We start from the raw sequence: 20809 nt of genomic DNA on the forward strand, positions 1-20809 counted from the left end.
ATCTGGGCCTCTGCACCAGCAAGGAACAGGAACCAAGTTCTGGAGTTGAGAAGAGAGATGGTGAGTTGGGAATTATCTCCATGCAGGAGATTTACTATTGCCCTGACCACTGGCTGCCTGGAGTCTCCATGGCCTCGCACCAGCAAGATGCTGGTGATGTTATACACAGAAAGCAGCTCACAGACTCAGACTACTGATCCAGGGCAAAGGAAGTGACCTTCCCATAAGGAGGCTCAATTTTCCAGGTTTCCAAGTTTCCATGAATGCATCCAGCTTCCAATAATCACAGTCTAATTAAGTAAGGAGCCATCAGGTCAGCAAGGCCGTTGGGAAACTCCTTTGTCTGTTCCTGCAAGATTTTATGCCCTCCAGCCACCCCCCAGGTTCTGCAGGCTCTTGGCACATGCCCGCCTGCCTCTGCCTGTGAGGAGCCATAACAGACCTGGAGGGCTCCCGGGTGTTTACTGTGAGTCTGGATGAACCAAGTGTCTCACAGCTTTCTGCTTGTGATGTTCTCTCTTACAATGCACCCTCAGGCAAAGGTCCTGGTGAAGAGAGAACCCGGCTAACCAAGATGGTTTGTCGGTGAGAGATGTCATTCAGATCCTCTTTTGGAACTGGGGCTTAGAAAATGAATTCCAAATGTAGACCACACAAATGTCAACTTTACTTTATATTCCTTGTATATCTATAAAATTTAATTAAGCCAGTGAAAGTTGATGAAATATCTACTTAATATTACTTATCTCAAGGATTTTTGTGCATTTAAAATGTTTTAGAAAAGTATTTTGTATATTTAAGGAAATTTATTGCTGCATCATTCAGTTCCTAAAGGTACAATCTTATGTATAATTTTGCCTTCTAAGCTACTTCATAATAAAAGTGCTATCTATAATATACTTTTTATTCACATTTTGGGATGTTTTAATTCCCTTTCTTTTGGCCCATTGTTGCAGTTTTATGTGTTTCTCTTATAAGCAGCAAAATATTCCTTTACTAATTTAATATGATCTAAGATTCTTTGCATCTTAATATATCAATTTTAGTCATTTACATTTATGGTCATGCCTAGTTTAACTTAAGTCATCTTAATTTTTTTGGTCTCTGGTTGTTGTTTTTAATTTGCTATTTTTTACTGTGTACTTTTGTTATGTAGATTATGTTTTTACTTAATTTGAGGACGGAATAGGGAGGGAGTTTATTGCTCTAGTCTAGGGGAAGATAGTTTAAAAAAACATGGAGAGAGTCCAATCGCAGGGTAGAGTTAAGAAGAAAAGCAGAGGAAATGCCATACAAATTAGAGGGACACTGTAGACCAATGTGGAAGGTGTAGATGCATACAGCTCAGGACCCCAGCAGCCAAGGGCCTCAGCATCAGCTTTGGAGAGTGAGATGAGACCAGACTGCAGTAGCCCAAGCCAGTGGCAATAAAGCCGCTGGAAGAGCCTGGTGTGAATCTGGCTTGGAGCACTCTGGAGGATAGTGCCCACCAAACTAGAGGAAAAAAATGGGAGCACGCTTCTCTCTCCCCGACTACCCAGCACCAGTGTTCTATAACAAGCAGAGAGAGAGGGCAGGCACCATTTTGGACATATGTAACAGCTTTGCCAGCTTGTGTCTGCGACCAGCAACCAGCCAAGCAGAGAAGTCTGTGTCTGGATGGGAGAATTGACAGGGGGTTGGGTGCTCATGACTGTGGGAGCCTTGCATGCCAGGACTGTGAAAACACTGTGGCTGCAGCTAAGGGTGCAGGGTATGGTTGGGTCTTTGAGTAGTCACTGTGGGCAGCTCCATGTGCTTGGGGCTCCCTGATTCCCTGGTTAGGGTCTTTGCTATGGGATCTGTGCTCACATCAAAAACTGCATGGATCCTTTGTGTGGTTCTTGTGGCAGTACAAATGAATATTACACCCACTGGGGCTAGCAATCTGGCATTGGTCTCTTTGTAGGAGGGCAGGTGAGCATAAGATGGTGCCAACAGGATTAATCCCTCCTCTCTGCTAAAAAAGAAAGAGAGAGAGAGGGAGAGAGAGGGAGGGAGGAAGATTGATTTACCACACTTAATTTAGGCATCCCTTCGGACATGCCCATCACCCTGGACTACGAAACAGAGCTCCCTGGCCACACTCAGCACATGACTCTGGGTATTCACGGAAAAGCAGACACTCCACTAATCCACAGAGGAATAGTCCAGAGATAAAAATCACCACAGGGGAAAAAAAAAACAAGTATCTCCACAAATGCCCAAAAATAAACACAGCAACTCAAGAAACAAGAATAAAGAAAACAACATGATGCCTCCAAAGGAACACAACAACATTTCAATACTGGAATGTGAAAATGAAGAATTGAAGAAATGCCAGAAACAGAATTCAAAAAATTGATGGTAGGATTCCTTAGAAGTAATTAGAAGGAAATCTATGAATTAAAGAAGTACATACATGACATGAATGAACATTTTCCCATGAAGTCCCCATGAAGTTGAGATTTTAAGGAGAAATCTAAATGAAATATTGGAAATGAAGAATTCAATAAAACAAATAAAAAATGTGATAGAAAGCCTTAAGAACAGACTTGGTGAGTCAGAATAAAGAAGTTAGGAGACAAATCTCTGGAAATTCTATGTCAGACCAAAAAAAAAAAAAAAAAAAGAAAGAAAGAAAGAAAGAAAGAATAAATTAGAAAACCAAAAAAAAGCTTTGGGGATTTATGGGGTACTATCAAACGACCCAACATGCAGGTCTTCAAACTTCCTGAATGCGTGGTGGGGAGAATGGATCAGAAGGTCTTTTTAGTGAAACAATTACAGAAAACTTCCCTAATTTGGAAAAAGAAAGGGATGTCCAAGTACAAAAAGCACATAAAACTCCTAATAGACATGATCAGAAAAGATCTTCATCATGACACGTTGTAGTCAAACTCTCCACAATAAAACATAAAGAAAAGATTCTAAAATGTACATGAGTGAAACAGCAGATAACTTTCAGAGGATCTCCGATTAGACTCATAACTGACTTCTCATCAGAAACCCTACAAGCTGCCAGAGAATGGTGAGATATATTCCAAGTCTTAAGAAAAAAAAATGTGAACACAGAATACTGTACCCTGCAAAACTCTCATTTATGAATGAAGGTTACATAAAGACTTTCCATAACAAACAGAATTTGAAAAAATTTATCACCACTTGTCCAGCCTTACAAAAGATACTTAAGGATACGCTACACACAGAAACACGGTCTTCACAATGAAAGAAGATGAAGGCAAAAAAATCTCCCAGTAAAAGTACAAAGGAAATCCAAAGTAAACAGTAGGAACATTTATGGAAAAATGGCAGGGAAATTGAACTCACTCTTGTTTTTATTCTGTAGTTTGTTAGGTGTCAGAATATCCTGTTTCTGGGAATCTAGCCACATATTAAGGCAATCTGTTTTTGAATCTTTTTCCAAATGACCAACAGACACATGAAAAAATGTTCAAGATCACTAGCAATCAGGGAAATGCAAATCAAAACCACAATGAGGTTTCACCTTACCCCGGTTAGAATGGCTCACATACAGAAATCTACCAACAACAGATGCTGGCAAGGATGTGAGGAAAAAGGGACACTAACCCACTGTTGGTGGGAATGCAAACTGTTTAAGCCACTGTGGAATTCAGTCTGGAGATTCCTCAGAAACCTGAATATAACCCTACCGTTCAACCCAGCCATCCCACTCCTTGGGATTTACCCAAAGGAAATTAAATTAGCAAACAAAAGAGCTGTCTGCACCTTAATGTTTATTGCAGCTCAATTCACAATAGCTAAGACCTGGAATCAACCTAAATGCCCATCAACAGTAGACTGGATAAAGAAATTATGGGATATGTACTCCATAGAATACTATACAGCAGTAAAAAAACGAAATCCGGTACTTTGCAACAAAATGGAGGAATCTAGAAAACAACATGCTGAGTGAATTCAGTCCCAAAGGGACAAATATCATATGTTCTCCCTGATTGGCAACAACTAACTGAGCACCAAAAAGGAAACCTGTTGAAGTGAAATGGAGGCTATGAGAAACAATGACTTGATCAGCCCTTGTCCTGACTGTCGAGGAACAACTTAATACTTTATCCCTTTTAGTATTTTTTTTTGTTCTACTTAATACTATTGGTTGAACTCTGTAGTTAACACACAATTATTCTTAGGCATTTAAATTTAACTGAAAAGTGATTCCTGTTAAATATAAGAGCGGGAATAAGAGAGCAGGGAGATGTACAGTTTGGCACATGCTCAATCGGACTTGCCCCAAACTGTAGACTTAGAAACATGCCAGGCGATTCCAATTCAATCCCATCAAGGTGTCATGTACCAATGGCATCTCACTAGTCAAAGGGATCAGTTTCAGTTCATAATTGATTATAATGATAGGATTAAGAGTCAAAAGAATCACATAAACGAGACTAGTGTCTGCTAATACTAACAGAATGAAAAAGGAGAGAACGATCCAACATGGGAAGCAGGATACACAGCAGACTCATAGAATGGTGGTTGTCCTAAACAGCACTCTGGCCTCAGAATCAGCCCTTAAGGCATTCGGATGTGGCTGAAGAGCCCAAGAGAGTATTTCAGGCATGGAAAGCCAAGACACTCTGGCAAAAAACAAACAAACAAACAAACAAACACCCTAAATGAAAGATCTCTGTGAGTGAGATCCCAGTGGAATGAACGGGCCATCAAAGAAGGAGGTATCTTTCTCTGATCTTTCTCTGCAGGGAGAAGAGAACTTCCACTTTGACTATGACCTTGTCTAAATAAGATTAGAGTTGGCAAACTGAAAAGGCTTCCATAGCCTTGACAGCCCATGACAAGAGCCTCAGGTGATTACAGAGGCCATAAACAAGAGTTTCAATTGTTAAGCCAAGAACAAGAGTCACTGTATACTTACTCCCCATGTACGATCTCTGTCCTTAATGTGTTGTACTATGTGAATTAATAGTATAACTAGTACTCAAACAGTACTTTATACTCTGTGCTTCTGTGTGGATGCAAACTGTTGAAATCTTTATTATATACTAAATTGATCTTCTGTATATAAAGATAATTGAAAATGAATCTTGATGTGAATGGGAGGGGAGAAGGAATGGGAGATGGGATGATTGCAGGTGGGAGGGAGGTTATGGGGGGAAAAAGCCACTGTAATCCAAAAGCTGTACTTTGGAAATTTATATTTATTAAATAAAAGTTAAAGAAAGGAGACATTGATTATATTGGACCATCTCTTTTTTTCTCCTCTTTTATTACATATGATTTGTGTGATTACAGTGTTAAGTCTTAGTTCATATGTCTTTGAGCAGAAGAGTATATCAGTTATTTTAAATGAATTTTCCCCGTCTTTGAAGCTTAGTTTGTAAGTGTATTGCTGTCACAAAAGAAAATACTGGGGTTTGCATTACTTGAATACTTGAAAATTAAAATTTATAAGCTATATTATGTAATGAATTAGTTTTTTATTTCTGGATAAAATTAGAAATGAAATAAAGATTGAGCTACTTAAAGAATGAGAATAATGAAAGCGCTTATAAGCACTGTGAACCTTTTTGTGTTTGAGGCATCCAAAGTTCAAGTGTTTATCAGATCTTTCTCCTAAAATCCTGCTCTTCTTTTCTGTGCTTCATGCATTTACTCTTATTATTGATGTTCTAAAACAGCAAGGTGAAGTGTCATTATGTCTGTGTTCATTATGAATCTCATGGCTTTTCTACTTAGGAAAACAATCTTCTCAAAAACATTCTTAGTGTCATTTTTTTTGGTTAATATCTTACCCATTAATGGTATTTTAGGTACTTTTAATCATTTTAATAAGGTATCTATAAAAATTTAAAACATTACATATTGTATTTGAACTAGTTAGTGAAGAGTAAGAAAAAAAAAACTAGCTTACTGAGAATTTAGATGTTCCATTAGTTAAATTTCAAAATTTTTAATAAAGAAACTCTCAGAGATAGGTTGAGACCTGACAGTATCCATTAAACTAGCTCCTGTGATGTGGAAAGGAATCCCAGAAGCAGTGGAGAACGTGTGAGGGCATTTACTTGCCATGGTTGTGGTTGTGGTATGCTCGTACTTAAATACAGCTAGTGACACACTGACATTTTTGTTGCCCAATAATCTGGAGTAGTGTTCTGCATTTATCTGTCCCAAAATAACAACATAATGGAAGCTACAAAGAAGAAACGTATGACTGTAGTGTATTTGGGAGCCTTTGTACAGCCAGGTAAAGTTTCCATGATACAAAGTATTTGGATTCTAAAATATACTATTATAAGAGAGAAGACATGGCATTATTTCATGTGCTTAAATGATAAGTTGCCTGCTGAGTTTCAGAAGAAAAAATATGAAATGAGTAATTGTCACTGTGTTAGCTATAGTCTTAAATTGGCAAGTTGTAGATAAAGCTTATATATATATATATATATATATATATATATATGTTTCTCAAATGTGAACCATAGTAGTCTAATGCTGCTTTGTATGTACTGTAAATGCTACAAATAGGCTCAGAACTAAATGTGTATTGATATCTCTCAAATGAATGCAACCTTTGATGTAGGTATTTTGATATGCCTCAGAAAGTATCTGAGTGTCTTTGAACTTGTTAATATGTTTGGTAATGAAGATATTTCCTGTTCTTTTTTGTTGTTATTCCATATTTTCATGTTTAAATTTGAATTTTTATATTTTTACTACTGTTAATTTAAGTTCAATTTGTTCAATGGTTAAAACGTGGTTGTCAGTGAAGGAATTTAATAACAGCTTAAGTGAAAAATACATTTTGCATTCTGTGTTCATACACTTTTCATGATCTGTATTTCTGTTTAAATAAAGTGATGATGTTTAGGCTTAGTTTCTGTTCAGCAAGGCTTTTTGCCATTGACTAAGTGAAGGAATGTATTCTTTTGAAGAGATTTATATTCTGTGAATAAAAATTGGTTGAAACGATACAAAAAGTGAATTCAGGAAAAAAGACACATTGATTATTTTATTACAGCTGTCTGATAGTCATCTGAAGCATTTTCAAACATATTTAGCATAGTGACGGGGCAAGTTAAAAAGTCTTCTACAAAGATTGTTGATTTGGCAATTCTTCCTTGGAATTCTATCTTTGTATGATTTGTGTGATTCTATTTTTGCATGATTTGGGGCAACAGTACCAACTGCAGAAACAACAGTGCCAATGTTTTGGATGGCAGACACTGTTGAAAGCACTTTGTGTGTCCTAGTTCTCTTAATATTCACAACTGCTCTAAGATGTGGGATTATTAGTGTTCCAGTTTTCAGTGTAAGGAAACCAAGGCACAGTGAGGCTTAACAACTTGCCTAAGGTCTGCAGCTGGAGACTGCTGGAGCTGGGATTCAAGCTCAGTCAGTCTGGCTGTGTGACCTGGTGCTGACTTGCAGGCTTTGTTGTCAGGCACATTGTGGTTCAATATTGCTGTAATCCCTGGCAAATTGTTCCATTTACCTTTGCCTCCATCCCCCTTACCAATAACAATAGTGTCATGATTGGTTTGCCTGGCATTTCCTCTTCTAGCCATTTCCTTTTTCCCCTCTCTCTGGGTCTCTCCTAAACAGCTTACACTGGATTTGTTTTCCCTCTTGGATTTAGTAATGCTTTCAGACAACAAGTACTGAGTATCCACAGCATTCTTATCTTCAAAACTTTGACAAAGAAAGTGATGAGAGAAAAGATTAGAAAAGAGAAAGAAAGAGCAATAGAAACATTGAGTGAAAGAATAGAAGTATTGAGGAAAAAAATCTCTACGTCTTTAAATCCACATGGTTCACAGACACAACACTTCTTTCATACCAAATATACTCTAAAAGGAGTTCTTGTTTTGATCTGTTTATCAATTATTTGGTCTATCTGTGATCATTGTAGAGTATGGCCTTAATAATGTAATGCCAACTTGCTATTACATTTTGAGGTCACAAACCTCTTCAATTAACATTCTAATTGCTCCAGGATAATTTTTTGCTGAAAATTTCTGCTTTCATATCTTCTATTAGTCTATAATTTTATTATAAATACTATCACTACTACTGCTAACAAATTGTTTTCAGTTGAATGTAAATCCTCTTACGTTGCACTTTTATTAAGATCCTTTTTTTGCACGAATATGCACGTGTGTTTGTTTTTAAATAGAAGAGCAGCCTTCACTTATGCATGCTTTCCTTTTTTTCTGACAAGTTCCTTCCTTTACAGCTCCATTTTCAGTAGACCTTTTCTTGAATAGTCACTCTCTTCCCTTTCCCATTCCCATTCGCTCTGTAACCTGCTCCTGCAACATTTCACTGAAGTTGCTTTTATCAAGGTCACCAGTGACTTGCTTTGGTCCAATCCCCTGATGCTTTTCTGTTCTCATCAGGATGACACAGTTGACCTCGTGAAGTTGTCTTCCCTGGACCTCCTGACAACACATCCCCACCTGATTCCCCACCTTCGACTTTCACGTTGAATGCATCAGCAGTCCGATTGGTCCCATCTCCCCAGACCTCCTCATTCCACCCCCTTTACCACTGTTTGGCTCACGACAGCTTCATCTAAACCAGCTACTTGCCTTGCCTGGCTTGCTCCCATACTTCCCTAACTGATCTGCCTGTGTCTACTTCTTCCTCCCGATTTCCTTTCTCCACTGTGTGGGGCCCTGGCCTCCCTCTTCTGCCCTCTGGGCTCTTCACTTCCCACCCTCCTCCTATGAGTAAAGTGCTGTGTGTTTCTCAGGCTGGCCTGGCTTCACACTCTCTCCTCCTTAGAGGCTTTCTTGGGATGCAGATATGTTCGTCCCCGGAAGCTGCCAGAACAAAAGACTGCAGGCTGGTAGCCTAAGAAACAGACATTTATTTTCTCCCTGTTCTTGAGGCTGCAAGTGTGAGGCGAGGGTGTCAGGATGGCCAGGTTCTGATGGGTAGACAGCTGGCCTCTCATCCTGTCCTCCCTCTGTGTATGGAGAGCCTCCAGTGTCCCTTTTCTGATAAGGGAAACAATCCTATCAGATGAGAGGCTAATCTTACAATTTCATTTAACCCTTCTTACATCCTGATAAGCTTCAAACCCTTCTTACATCTGACAAGCTTCATCAACAAAGACAAGCGCACTGAAGAGAGTGCTTCAGCACAGATTTGAGGGGGAACAATTCAGTCCACACCACACCATCCTCCTCCTCTCCAAACCTTTTGTCTCTGGCAAGGTCTTTCATCTGGACTTGGGCTCAGTGAGGCCCTGCGACCGCTGCCTCTCGGCCCCTTTCATTTTCTTTGTAGCCCTCATCACTTATTCATTACAGCGTCTGAAGTTCTGTTGTTCAGGGTCTTGTCATTGCCGAGAAGGGTGTTTGGCATGGACGAAGAGAGCTCCATAAATATGTGCTGAATTTTAATCCTGAGCTTTTGAATCTGTGCTCTCCTTTAGATGAATCTGTCTTTAGATGAAGTGTCAACTTCTTTGAGAGAATGACTTAGCCAAGGAACAATGACCGGCACATGAATGCTTATATTTAGGGCTGAGGCCAGGGACATGGCAGAGTGCGCAGAGGGTCTGGCGTTGGACACTGACCCCAAAACATGAAGGAGTACGTAAGTTCCTAGAAATTTATAAATTCTGCAACCTTATATATTATAAAAATAATATGATATTTTGCTTCCCCTAAAGTTTCACTGATTATTTTGCATTTCAGGAATTTTATGAGTATTTAACAGATAATTAAAATAGATCTCTTAAATTTTTTTGGAATGAAACATATTCGTACATAATTATGGAATATAGTACAATAATTTAAACATGTATGCCTTCTTACAGAAGTATCATACTTTCATGTCTTGCATCTAGGACTGTGGCCCATTTTGAGTAGATTTTGTTACACAAGGAGAAGTAGGGACCTGGTTTGATTTTCCTACATATGGAGTTTTACCAGCACCATTTACTGAAGAGGGTATCACTTCTCCAAACTATGCTCCTGGTACTTTGTTAAAAATCCACTGGCTACAGGCATGTGGACTAATTTCTTGCTCTCTGTTCTGTTCCACTGCTTTATGTCTTTCTTTGCCAGTACCATGCTGTTTGGGTTACAGTAGCTTTTTAATGTTTTGTAGTCAGGTATTGTGATGTCTCCAGTCTTGTTATTTTTGCTTAGGATTGCTGTGGCTACTTTGAGTCTTTTGTTATCCCATAAGAATTTAATGAATTTTGATTATTTCTGTTTAGAATTTAATTGGTATTTTGATGGATTCTGCATTAAATATGTACAGATAACTGTTTGTAGATAAGACACTGTGACACTATTAAGTGTTCCAATTGTTGGACATGAGTTGTCTCTCCATAGTTTCTGTTCTCTTCAATTGCTTCATCAGTGTTTTATAATTCTCATTGTAGAGAACTTTAATTGTCTTTGTTAAATTCAGTTCCTGAAATTTTACTTTTTTGGTAGGTGTTGTGAATCGCTTTTGATTCCTTTATAAGCAAATTCTTTATTGTTATATAAAAATGCTACCATTTGTATGTTTACTTTTTAACCTGCAGTCTTACTTGATTCATTTATCAGTTCTAAGAGCTTTTTGGTGGGGTCTTTAGGCCTCTCTCTCTCTCTCTCTCTCTCTCTCTATATATATATATATATATCATGTCATCTGCATACAGACAATTTGACTTTCTCTTTTCCAATTTAGATGTTTATTTCTTTCTCTTGCCTATGACTTCTCTTGCTATGACTTCCATTTCTAGGTTAAATAAAAGTGGTAAGAGTGGTAAGAGTGGACATCTCATCTTGTTCTAGATGTTAAAGGACAGGCTTTCATCCCTTCCTCATTCAGTATGATGTGGGTTTGTCACCCAGTTTTCCTTGTGCTGAGGTATGTTCCTTCTGTGTCTAATTTGCTTAGAATTTTTATTATGATAGAATGTTTAATTTCATCAACGTCTTCTGCTTCTGCTGAGATGATCATACAATTCTTTGTTCTTAATTCTGTTTTTGAGATGTATTATGTTTATTGTTTTGTGTGTGTTGAATTACCTTTGAATCCCTGAGTCAAATGTCACTTGATCATGGCATACAGTCTTGTTATTTGATTTGATTTGTTAGCATTCTCCTGGGAATTTTTCTGTCTATGTTCACCAGGGATATATTGGTCTGTGGGTTTCCTTTTTTGTAAATCTTTGTCTGACTTTGGTATGAAGATAATGTGGGCCTTATATAAACTTTTGGCAAAGGTGCTTTCCACTTTTTGTTTTTAACAGTTTGAGAAGAACTAGATTTAATCCTTGTTTGTACATTTGGTAGAATTCAATGATAAAATCATCATATCCTAAATAGGAAACTTCTAATTACAGCTTCAACTTAATTATTCATTATTGTTCTGTTTAGATTTTTCTATATGTTCTTTATTTAATCCTTGTGGGTTGTGTATGTCTACCAACTTATTTTCTCCCAGATTTTTAATTTTTAGTATATTATTGGTCATAGTATTTTCTTATGATCCTTGTATTTCTATGGTTATCAATTATAATGTTTATTTTCATTTCTAATTTTATTTATTTGAGTTCTTTTTTTATTTGATAATCTGGTCAGATATTTGTCCATTTTGATTATCTTTCAAAACTCAACTTTTCACTTCATTAATATTTGTATTTTTTAGTTTTAAGTTTATTTCTCCTCTTACCTTTATTATTTCTTTCCTTCTAATAATATTGGAGTTAGTGTTTTCTTCTTTCTCTAAGTCTTTAAAGTGCACTGTTATATTTTAAATCTTTTTGTCTTTTTTTGAGGTATGTATCTATAGCCACAAGTTTCTCTCTTAATACTACTTTTGCTCTACCTTATGGTTTTGATATATTGTTTTCATTTTCATTGGTTTCAAGAACATTTTTCTTTTTTTTAAGATTTATTTATTTGAAAGTCAGAGTTACACAGAGAGAGGAGAGGCAGAGAGAGAGAGAGAGAGAGAGAGGTCTTCCATCCGCTGGTTCACTCTCCAGATGGCCGCAACAGCTGGAGCTGCACCGGCCAATCCAAAGCCAAGAACCAGGAGCTTCTTCCAGGTCTCCCACACAAGTGCAGGGGCCCAAGGACCTGGGCCATCTTCTACTGCTTTCCCAGGCCACAGCAGAGAGCTGGATCGGCAGTGGAGCAGCCAGGACTCAAACCGGTGCCCTTATGGGATGCCAGTGCTTCAGGCCAGGGCGTTAACCCGCTGCTGCCACAGCGCCAGCCCCCATCAAAAACATTTTTCCTTCCCTTTTAGTTTCATCAATGACTTACTGCTCATTCAGGAGCATGTTGATCAATTTTTATATATTTATTTGCTAATGCTGTTCCTATCAGTGATTTCTGGATTTAGTCCATTGTGCTCTGAACAGATACATGATATGATCTCAATTCTTAAAAATTTACTGAGGCATTTCTGTGGCCTAACATACAATCCTGGAGAACATTTCATGTGCTGAGGAGAAGAATGTATATTCCACAGCCTTGATGAATTTTTCTGTAAGTATCTGCTAGGTCCAATTCTTCTAGAGTATTGTTCAGCTCCAATGCATCTTTGTTGATTTTCTGTCTGAATGATCTCTCCATTGATGAAAGTGGGGGTGTTGATGACACCAACTATTATTTCCAGAGTCTATCTCTACATTAGGCCTAATAATTTTTGCTTTATGCATTTGGGTGGTCTGATGTTCGGTGTACATATATATATATATAAATATAATTGTTATACCTTCCAGTGAATTCGTCCTTTTTTCAATAAGTAATAGCCTTCTTTCTCTCTTTTTACAGTTTTTTGTTTTCTTAAGTCTATTTTGAATTATATGAGTATAGATACTCCTGCTTGAGTTTGGGTTCTGTTTTCACAGAATATCTTTTCCCAAGTGCTCACTCTTAGTCTATGTGTGTCTTCACTAATAGAGTGAGTTTCTTGTAGGCGGGAAATAGTGGGGTCTTTGTTCCTTTTACCTGTTAAGTCACTTCATGCCTTTTGAATGGAGAATTCAATTTTCATTTAAATTCAATTTTACTATTTTTAGGTAAGGACTTCCTTAAATCATTTTTAAAAATTGTTTCTAATTATTTTCTATAATCTTTGTTCCTTTTCTTCTTCCTTCTATTTATCTTTGTGGTTTGATGATTTTTTATAGTTATAATTTTTGGTTCTTTTCTCTTTTTACTTGTGTGTCTATTTTATCAGTACTTTATTATTTTGTGTATATTCATGATGATTCTTCATGTCCTTTTCACACCAAATTAAACTCATCTTTTTTAAAAAAAGATTTATTTGAAAGACAGAGTTACAGAGAGAGGTAGAGACACAGAGAGAGGTCTTCCATCTGCTGGCTCACTCCCCAGATGGCCACAACGGCCAGAGCTGCGCCAATCCAAAGCCAGGAGCCAGGAGCTTCCTCCAGGTCTTTCACACAGGTGCAGGGGCTAAGGACTTGGGCCATCTTCTACTGCTTTCCCAGGCCATAGCACCGAGCTGGATCAGAAGAGGAGCAGCCGGGACTAGAACGGGTGCCCATATGGGATGCTGGCGCTTCAGGCCAGGGCTTTAACCCACTACACCATAGCGCCGACCCTAAATTCATCTTTTAAATTCCATTTTCCATGAGCTTTTTGAAATCCCCTGTATGTGATTTGGTGCTTTTCTCTTCCTGTTTTTCATAATTTTCTCCTTATCTCTGACTTTTGACTATAACCTGCTTGGAGAGTCTTTTTGGTTGAATCTGCTAAGGGTCATTTGATCTTCCTAGATCTGGATGCCTATGTGTCTTTCAAAACTCGGGAAGCGTTTAGCTACTCTTCCATGACATGGGTCCTCTGTGTTTCTCCCCGTCCCTTCCTCTGGAACCACCATGATGGGACCAGTTGCTCACTTCCCGGTGTTTCAAATGTCTCATGTTCTATTTACTTTTCCTTCCTTCTTCTCCCTTCCCCCTCCCTTCTTTCCTTCCTTAATTATTTCAAATGAGTCGTCTGGAGATTCAGAAATGCTTTGTTCTATTTGATCTAGTCTGTTATTGGGGCTTTCAATCACAGCTTTTAATTTCAATAAATTCTGCAGCTCCAAAATTTTTCTTTGGATCTGTCTTGGGATTTGTGTCTCTGTTGAGTTGGTCATTAAGGTAATGAATTGTTTTTGTCACTGCCTTGAAGTGTCTGTGCGTATCCTCTCACATCTCACTGAGTTTCTTAGATATTTATTTTGAAATTTTTCAACATTTCATAGATTTCCTTCATGTTAGAGTCAGTTTCTGGAGAAACTATTTTGTTCAGAGGTATACGCGTCCTTGCTTTTTCACTCTCTTTGTGACCCTATGTTGACGTGTGCACATCTAGTCTAACAGTTACTTCTTCCAGTTTTATGGAGTAGCTTTCATGGGGAAAGGCTTTGACTCACATGAGATGCAGGTGCTTTGGCTCTGAGTCAGAGTGAGCACAACAGTGTTGCCTCTGTGTGATTCCTTCAGCTGTAACTAGCACCAGTTGTGTCTATGAAAGCCTCAATCATTTAGTCTGCAGGTGCCTGTGGAGTTCGTGGTGAGACTTTGCAGTTGATATGGATTTAAAAAGGGGCGTGACCACAGGCCCCATGGAGATGAATGGTGGTGCTGGGGGTAGCAGCTGCGATGCTTGGACCAGGGGTCATGGGGCCGAGAGTTAACAGTGGTGAATCCTCTGGTGGCAGAAGCCACCATGCGGAGGGGATAGGTGGTGGAGGGGTGCATTCTCAAGCCCAGAGGAGGTGAGTGTCAGTGGTGGCAGTGGAAGTCGTAACCTTGGAGTTGCTGGCTGCACAGGAGGATGACCGCAGGCCCCACACAGTCCAGTACCCGCGAGTGGGAGCAGCTGGGACCCGGGCCCTGAGGGCTGGGTTGGGGCAGCAGGCACTGTTGGCTCTAGGCGCCCCGCTGAGGCAGGTGCGCACATAGGCTGCTGGATGTCTGTGTTTGCCCTCACTTCACTAGCAACATGGAGGGCTTACTTGGCTGCTCTGTTTACCTCTCAAGTCTTGGAGGCAGACGTTTCTGATTTTCATGGCACCATAAAGTGAAAGCATATTAAAATATGTCCACACTGGTAATTACAAGATGGATTCATTTTTAAAAATCTAGATGTTGAGAATAATTTAAGAACAAAACTAAAATTTAAAGAGATTAGGAGACTATTTATCTTTGTGTGGATGTTTGTCACATGGTGACCATGGCCTCTCAGGGTTCTAAATTGCTGACTTCTTATATTTTTTTGGATTCACAGCATTTTAAAAGCTTAGTTAGTAATAAGCCTTTTTCATTTATGAGGGTTTTTTTTTTGCTCTTAAGATAACTAATTTAATGACACACATTATACCACATTTCTTTAGTATTGCCATACAAATAACAATTTCTGAATTTGTGAATCTTTCTTTAAAGTTTAAAAGTCTAGAATTAAAAAAAATATTTAAGTAGGACATAGACCAAGGACTGTTTTGGACATATCTGTTAAAATTTTTACATGTTAATATACTGACTAATGACTTATTTGATATTAACTCCAGAAACATAAAATATTCTTAGTCATTGAACTCTTTCAAAAATTTATGTTGGATAGCTTTTTATAGATCATATCATGCTTACAAGTTGATCTCTAAATCTTACAGTGACCTTTGGGCAAAAGCAATAAAATTCTAACTTGACCCTGGCAGATCAAGTATAAAGTTTTATCCTCATAATAAATGTGTAACATAGTGCTGAAAGGTCAGAAACACAGTGAGGTTACTGACTTTCACTCCAAAAAAAAAAAAAAAAACAAAAAAAAAAACACCTAACACTATAGGCTTACCATATCTCTCTTATATTTTCTATATTTTTCTATCAATTATCAAATGAAATATGTTATCATGACTCATGTAATAGGTCCCAAAGATCTTGCTTAGATTCACAAGTTAATTCAAGAAAGTATAATTATCTATTAATATATTATGTATTATGGTCTCCTTTGAACTTTTTGTGACATTTCTAAAACAAAACTTTAACAGGTTCGTTCAACTTTTGAGATAGCTATCAAGTTAATGCAAGGGGTCTTACAAACTGTACGAGCTTAAAACAGTCAGCAGATGGGACATGTGACATTTCATACTTAGCGGTGCTACTAGTTTTCAAATGTCTGTGGATGCAGTCTGGTCAAATAACTGAAACAATTTGTCATTTTAGATTTTTTCAATGATGTTGAATATCCTACTAAAATAATGGAATAGTATGTGAGATTTTTCATGCTAAAAATAAGAATTTTTAACATAAAAACACACAAGTATACAAAAGAAGCAGACTTCAAGTAAGATGACAAACAAGACTGAAGTGGAAACATAAACCGCTCAAGGTCTGAGAAAACAGAAATGTGTTAAATGTGAAGTTGAGATCAGGAAATCTTCTGGTGATAGAGAGGAAGATGAAATCCAGTCCCAGAGGTGACCGAAAGGTGATGTCAGGAGAGCCCAGAAAACTTCAGACACAGACTAAACCATGAGGTTGGGACTGAGACTTAATGTCTTGGGTGTTGAAGAAAACAGGGCATTTGGTCACAGGAGACTTGATGGTCTCACCTTTACAAAGGGGACTACAAAGTCTCTTCTTACTAACTCATGGGAATAGAAAGAGCACTGGTATTTGACAAAACTCAATGGGAAACACCTCCTCTGAGCAACAGAATCCCCAAGAATCTGAGGCCAAGAAATTAATATTAAAAAAAAATGAATCCTATATGATAGAAAACTGTGGGGCCCAGATACAAGCAAGAGAGAAAATGTTTACACTTGCATTGTGCAGGTACACGGAACGGCGTCCTTCACTGGAGAGGGGCGCAGGATAAACAGCACTGTGGTGACAGAGCCAGCACAAGGATGACTCAGCAGATTAGTGAGCATGCGGATAAGCTCCAGGAGTAAAATATGAAAATAAGTGTTTTTCAAATGATGCAGTACCACCAACATAAAGATTCACTGGCTAGGTTGGCCACAGATGTAAGGAGAATGAGGGACTTAGATCACAAGAAGCACGGGACTACCTGAGAGGTAGCACAGGGAATCAACATGGAAAACACAGGAACGCCACCTCCCAAGATGCTCCCACCCCTTACTCTCCGTGCTCCAGGGAGGACAGAAAGGAGCACGTGGAGAGGAAATGGTTGAGAAGTTTCCTTGCTAAAGAAAGATGTAATTCTTCAGACTGAAGTTTCATATCTAGATGCTTTTGAGAAAAAAAAAAAAAAACTATGGAACTTCAAAATGAAGGGAAAGATTTTAAAGCAACTAGAAACAAAAGTCATTATATATAAAGTATAAAATTTGCACTGACATTGTCCATCTCATTAACAAAATAGAGGCGGGGTGGGTGCTCAGCCTAGGAGTTAGGGTGTCAGTGAACACACCTATACCCCACTGCAGTTCAGGACCCGGCTCCACCCCTGACTCCAGTTCCCTGCTCATGCAGGCCCAGGAAACAGAGCGCTGGCTCATGGATTGGCTTCCTGCTACCCACACGGGAGACTGGGATTGACCTCCAAGCTCCTGAATTCAGCCCTGGGCCAGCTCCATTTGGGCATCTGAGGATAGTGGATCAAGTGATCTCTTTCTCTTTCTCACATTCTCTCTAAATACATATATACATATACATGTATGTATATATATAATAATACAAATAAATACATACACATGTTCTCTCTGTATGTATGTTTGTGTGTGTGTGTGTTTGTCTCTTGAAACAAGCAAACGGGGCTGGCACTATGGTGTAGCAGGTTAAGCATCTACTTGTGGTGCTGGCATCCCATATGGGCGCCAGTTGGAGTTCTAGCTGCTCCACTTCCAATCCAGCTCCCTGCTAATGGCCTAGGAAATCAGTAGAAGATGGTCCAAGTGCTTGGGGCACTGAACCAATGTGGGAGACCCAGACAAAGCTCCTGGCTCCTGGCTTCGGATTGGCCTAGCTCTGGCCGTTGCAACCATTGGGGGAATGAACCAGCGAATGGAAGACCTCTCTCTCTGCCTCTTCTGTCTGCAACTCTGCCTCTCAAGTAAATAAATAAATCTTTAAAAAAAAAAATAAGCAAACAAGGCCCAGAAGACAGAGTAAAAATTTTTCAACATGCTGAAAGAATAAAATCCACAAGCTACAAATGCAATTCTGTGAAATGAATATTTAAAAATAAAGACAAATTAAATGTATTTGACCAAAACTGACAGGTATTTTTTGTAACTCATGGATCATCGCCTTTACCAAAGGATAAAATTCATTTAAAAGTAAGCTGAATCCAGGATGAAGAATGAGGTACAAGAGGGAGTGATAAGCAAACCCCTGAAAACTAAAATTAAATAAGTACTGACTAAATAAGCAGACAAGTTGAATAATTATCGATATGGTAGATTTCAGAAGTAGAACTTTGACACTAAGAAAGGAATAACAAGGAAGACAAGAGGAAGGCAATCTGAGTTCAAGTGAGGTCCTTGCATTGAGTGCAATGAAGATAGAGCTAGCGATTGCCCTTAGAATTAAGTAAGCATCTAAAAGTTTAAGGGCATCAATTGAAAGGACAAAAATAAAGTTAACTTTTAAAAGAATAGAATGGAATAAGGGGAATGAATAAAATTCTTTTTTTTTTTTTTTTTGACAGGCAGAGTGGATAGTGAGAGAGAGAGACAGAGAGAAAGGTTTTCCTTTTGCCGTTGGTTCACCCTCCAATGGCCACCGGGGCCGGCACACTGCAGCCAGCGCACCACGCTGATCCGAAGGCAGGAGCCAGGTGCTTCTCCTGGTCTCGCATGGGGTGCAGGGCCCAAGCACTTGGACCATCCTCCACTGCACTCCCTGGCCACAGCAGAGAGCTGGCCTGGAAGAGGGGCAACCGGGACAGAATCCGGCACCCCGACCGGGACTAGAACCTGGTGTGCCGGCGCCACTAGGTGGAGGATTAGCCTATTGAGCCACGGCACCGGCCAAATAAAATTCTACCAATCCAACAATAGGCTGCTTAAACATCTACCCTCTCCTACACAAGAATGGGGAAAGGAGAAAATACAAATGATGAGTCCAGACATATAAGTAATCATAATAATCATAGATGGATTAAATTATCTTGTTAAAATTAATTATCAAAAAGGGAAACTATACTCCATTATGGATTTTTAAGGTACACATTCAAAATATAATGATAGAGGAAGGTACAAAAGAAAGATATGGTAAAACGAAATATGATGTAGGATGAATTCCTGGAAGAGAAACTGTTCTATAAAAAGGTATATATTTCCCACTTAATATGTTGCAATGTGAGTTTACCAAAGTATATTCCCAGACAATAAATGAGTACCTGCTTTTATATTGTCCATCTAAAGAGAATGCTATCAAGTTTGATTCTTAACACTATTAAAGGTAAAAGTGGTATTTGTCAGTATGGTTTCAACTGGCATTTCTCTTACTGTGAGAATAATCATCATTTAAAGTTATTTTTTCTCAGTCATGGTATTGTTCATGTATTCAAAGGCTATTGATTTTCACATTAATTTTATATCCTGCTACTTTATCAAACTCTTTTATGAGTTCCAATATTCTCTTAGTGAAGTCTTTTGGTTCCCCTATATATAGAATCATGTCATCTGCAAATAGGCATATTTTGACTTCCTCCTTTCCAATTTCTATCCCTTTGATTTCTTTTTCTTGCCTAATAGCTCTGGCTAAAACTTCCAGAACTATATTGAATAACAGTGGTGAGAATGGGCATCCTTGTCTGGTTCCAGATCTTAGTGGGAAAGCTTCCAACTTGTCCCCGTTCAATAAGATGTTTGCTGTGGGTTTGTCATAAATTACATTGATTGTGTTGAGGAATGTTCCTTCTATACCCAACTGGCTTAAGGTTTTCATTGTTTTATTTTATCAAATGCTTTCTCTGTATCTTTTGAGATAACTATATGGCTTTTGTTCTTTAGTTTGTTAATGTGATGTATCAATCACATTGATTGATTTGTAAATACTGAACCATCCCTGCATAAATCCCACTTGGTCCAGGTGAATGATCTTTTTGATGTGCTGTTTGATTTGATTAACTAGTATTTTGTTGAGGATTTTTGTATCTATGATCATCAGGGATATTGGTTGACAGTTCTCTTGCTCTGTTGTTTCTTTTTCTGGTTTAGGAATTAGGGTGATGCTGGCTTCATAGAAGGAGTTTGGGAGGTTTCTATCCCTTTCAATTATTTTGAATAGCTTGAGAATTGGATTAGTTCTTCTTTAAATGTCTGGCAGGATTTAGCAGTGAAGCCAGCTGGTCCTGGGCTTTTCTTTGTTTTGAGAGTCTTTATTACTGATTCAATCTGCATCTTGGTTATTGGTATGTTTAGGTTTTCTATGTCTTCACCACTCAATTTTGATAGATTGCATATGTCCAAGAAACTACCCATTTCTTCTAGGTTTCCAATTTGTTGACATACGGCTTTTAATAGTAATTCCTGATGATTTTTTTTTTCCTGTGGTATCTGTTATTACACATCCTTTTCCATCTCTGATTCTGTGGATTTGTGTCTTCTCCCTCTTTTTTTGGCTAGTGGGGCCAATGGCGTATCAATTTTGTTTACATTTTCAAAAAAAAGCTCTTCATTACAATGATCTTTTGTAATTTTTTGTTTCAATTTTGTTATTTCTTGTCTAATTGTAATTATTTCTTTCATCCTATTAATTTTAGGTTTGGCTTGTTGTTTTTCTAGGTCCTCCAGATGCTTTGATAACTCACTTGTTTGGTGCCTTTCCAATTTCTTGATATAG

General features: G+C 38.3%; 1 protein-coding gene and 1 long non-coding RNA gene across 7 annotated transcripts in view; one reads left to right on the forward strand and one right to left on the reverse strand.

Moving 5' to 3' along the window:
- The window catches only part of PACRG (parkin coregulated), a 578050-nt gene that overhangs the window by 247951 nt on the left and 309290 nt on the right, over positions 1-20809 (reverse strand). The window lies entirely within an intron of this gene.
- LOC127493112 (uncharacterized) overlaps positions 9361-20809 on the forward strand; it is a 59044-nt gene continuing 47595 nt past the window's right edge. Inside the window, exon 1 of one of the 2 annotated variants that reach the window (XR_007923143.2) lies at positions 9361-9611. This is a non-coding gene — a long non-coding RNA (uncharacterized lncRNA). The remainder of the gene's footprint in view (positions 9612-20809) is intronic. The other variant, XR_011388433.1, reaches the window with a different exon arrangement.

Source organism: Oryctolagus cuniculus, chromosome 5 (assembly GCF_964237555.1).
Source record: "Oryctolagus cuniculus chromosome 5, mOryCun1.1, whole genome shotgun sequence".
Classification (NCBI taxonomy): domain Eukaryota; kingdom Metazoa; phylum Chordata; class Mammalia; order Lagomorpha; family Leporidae; genus Oryctolagus; species Oryctolagus cuniculus.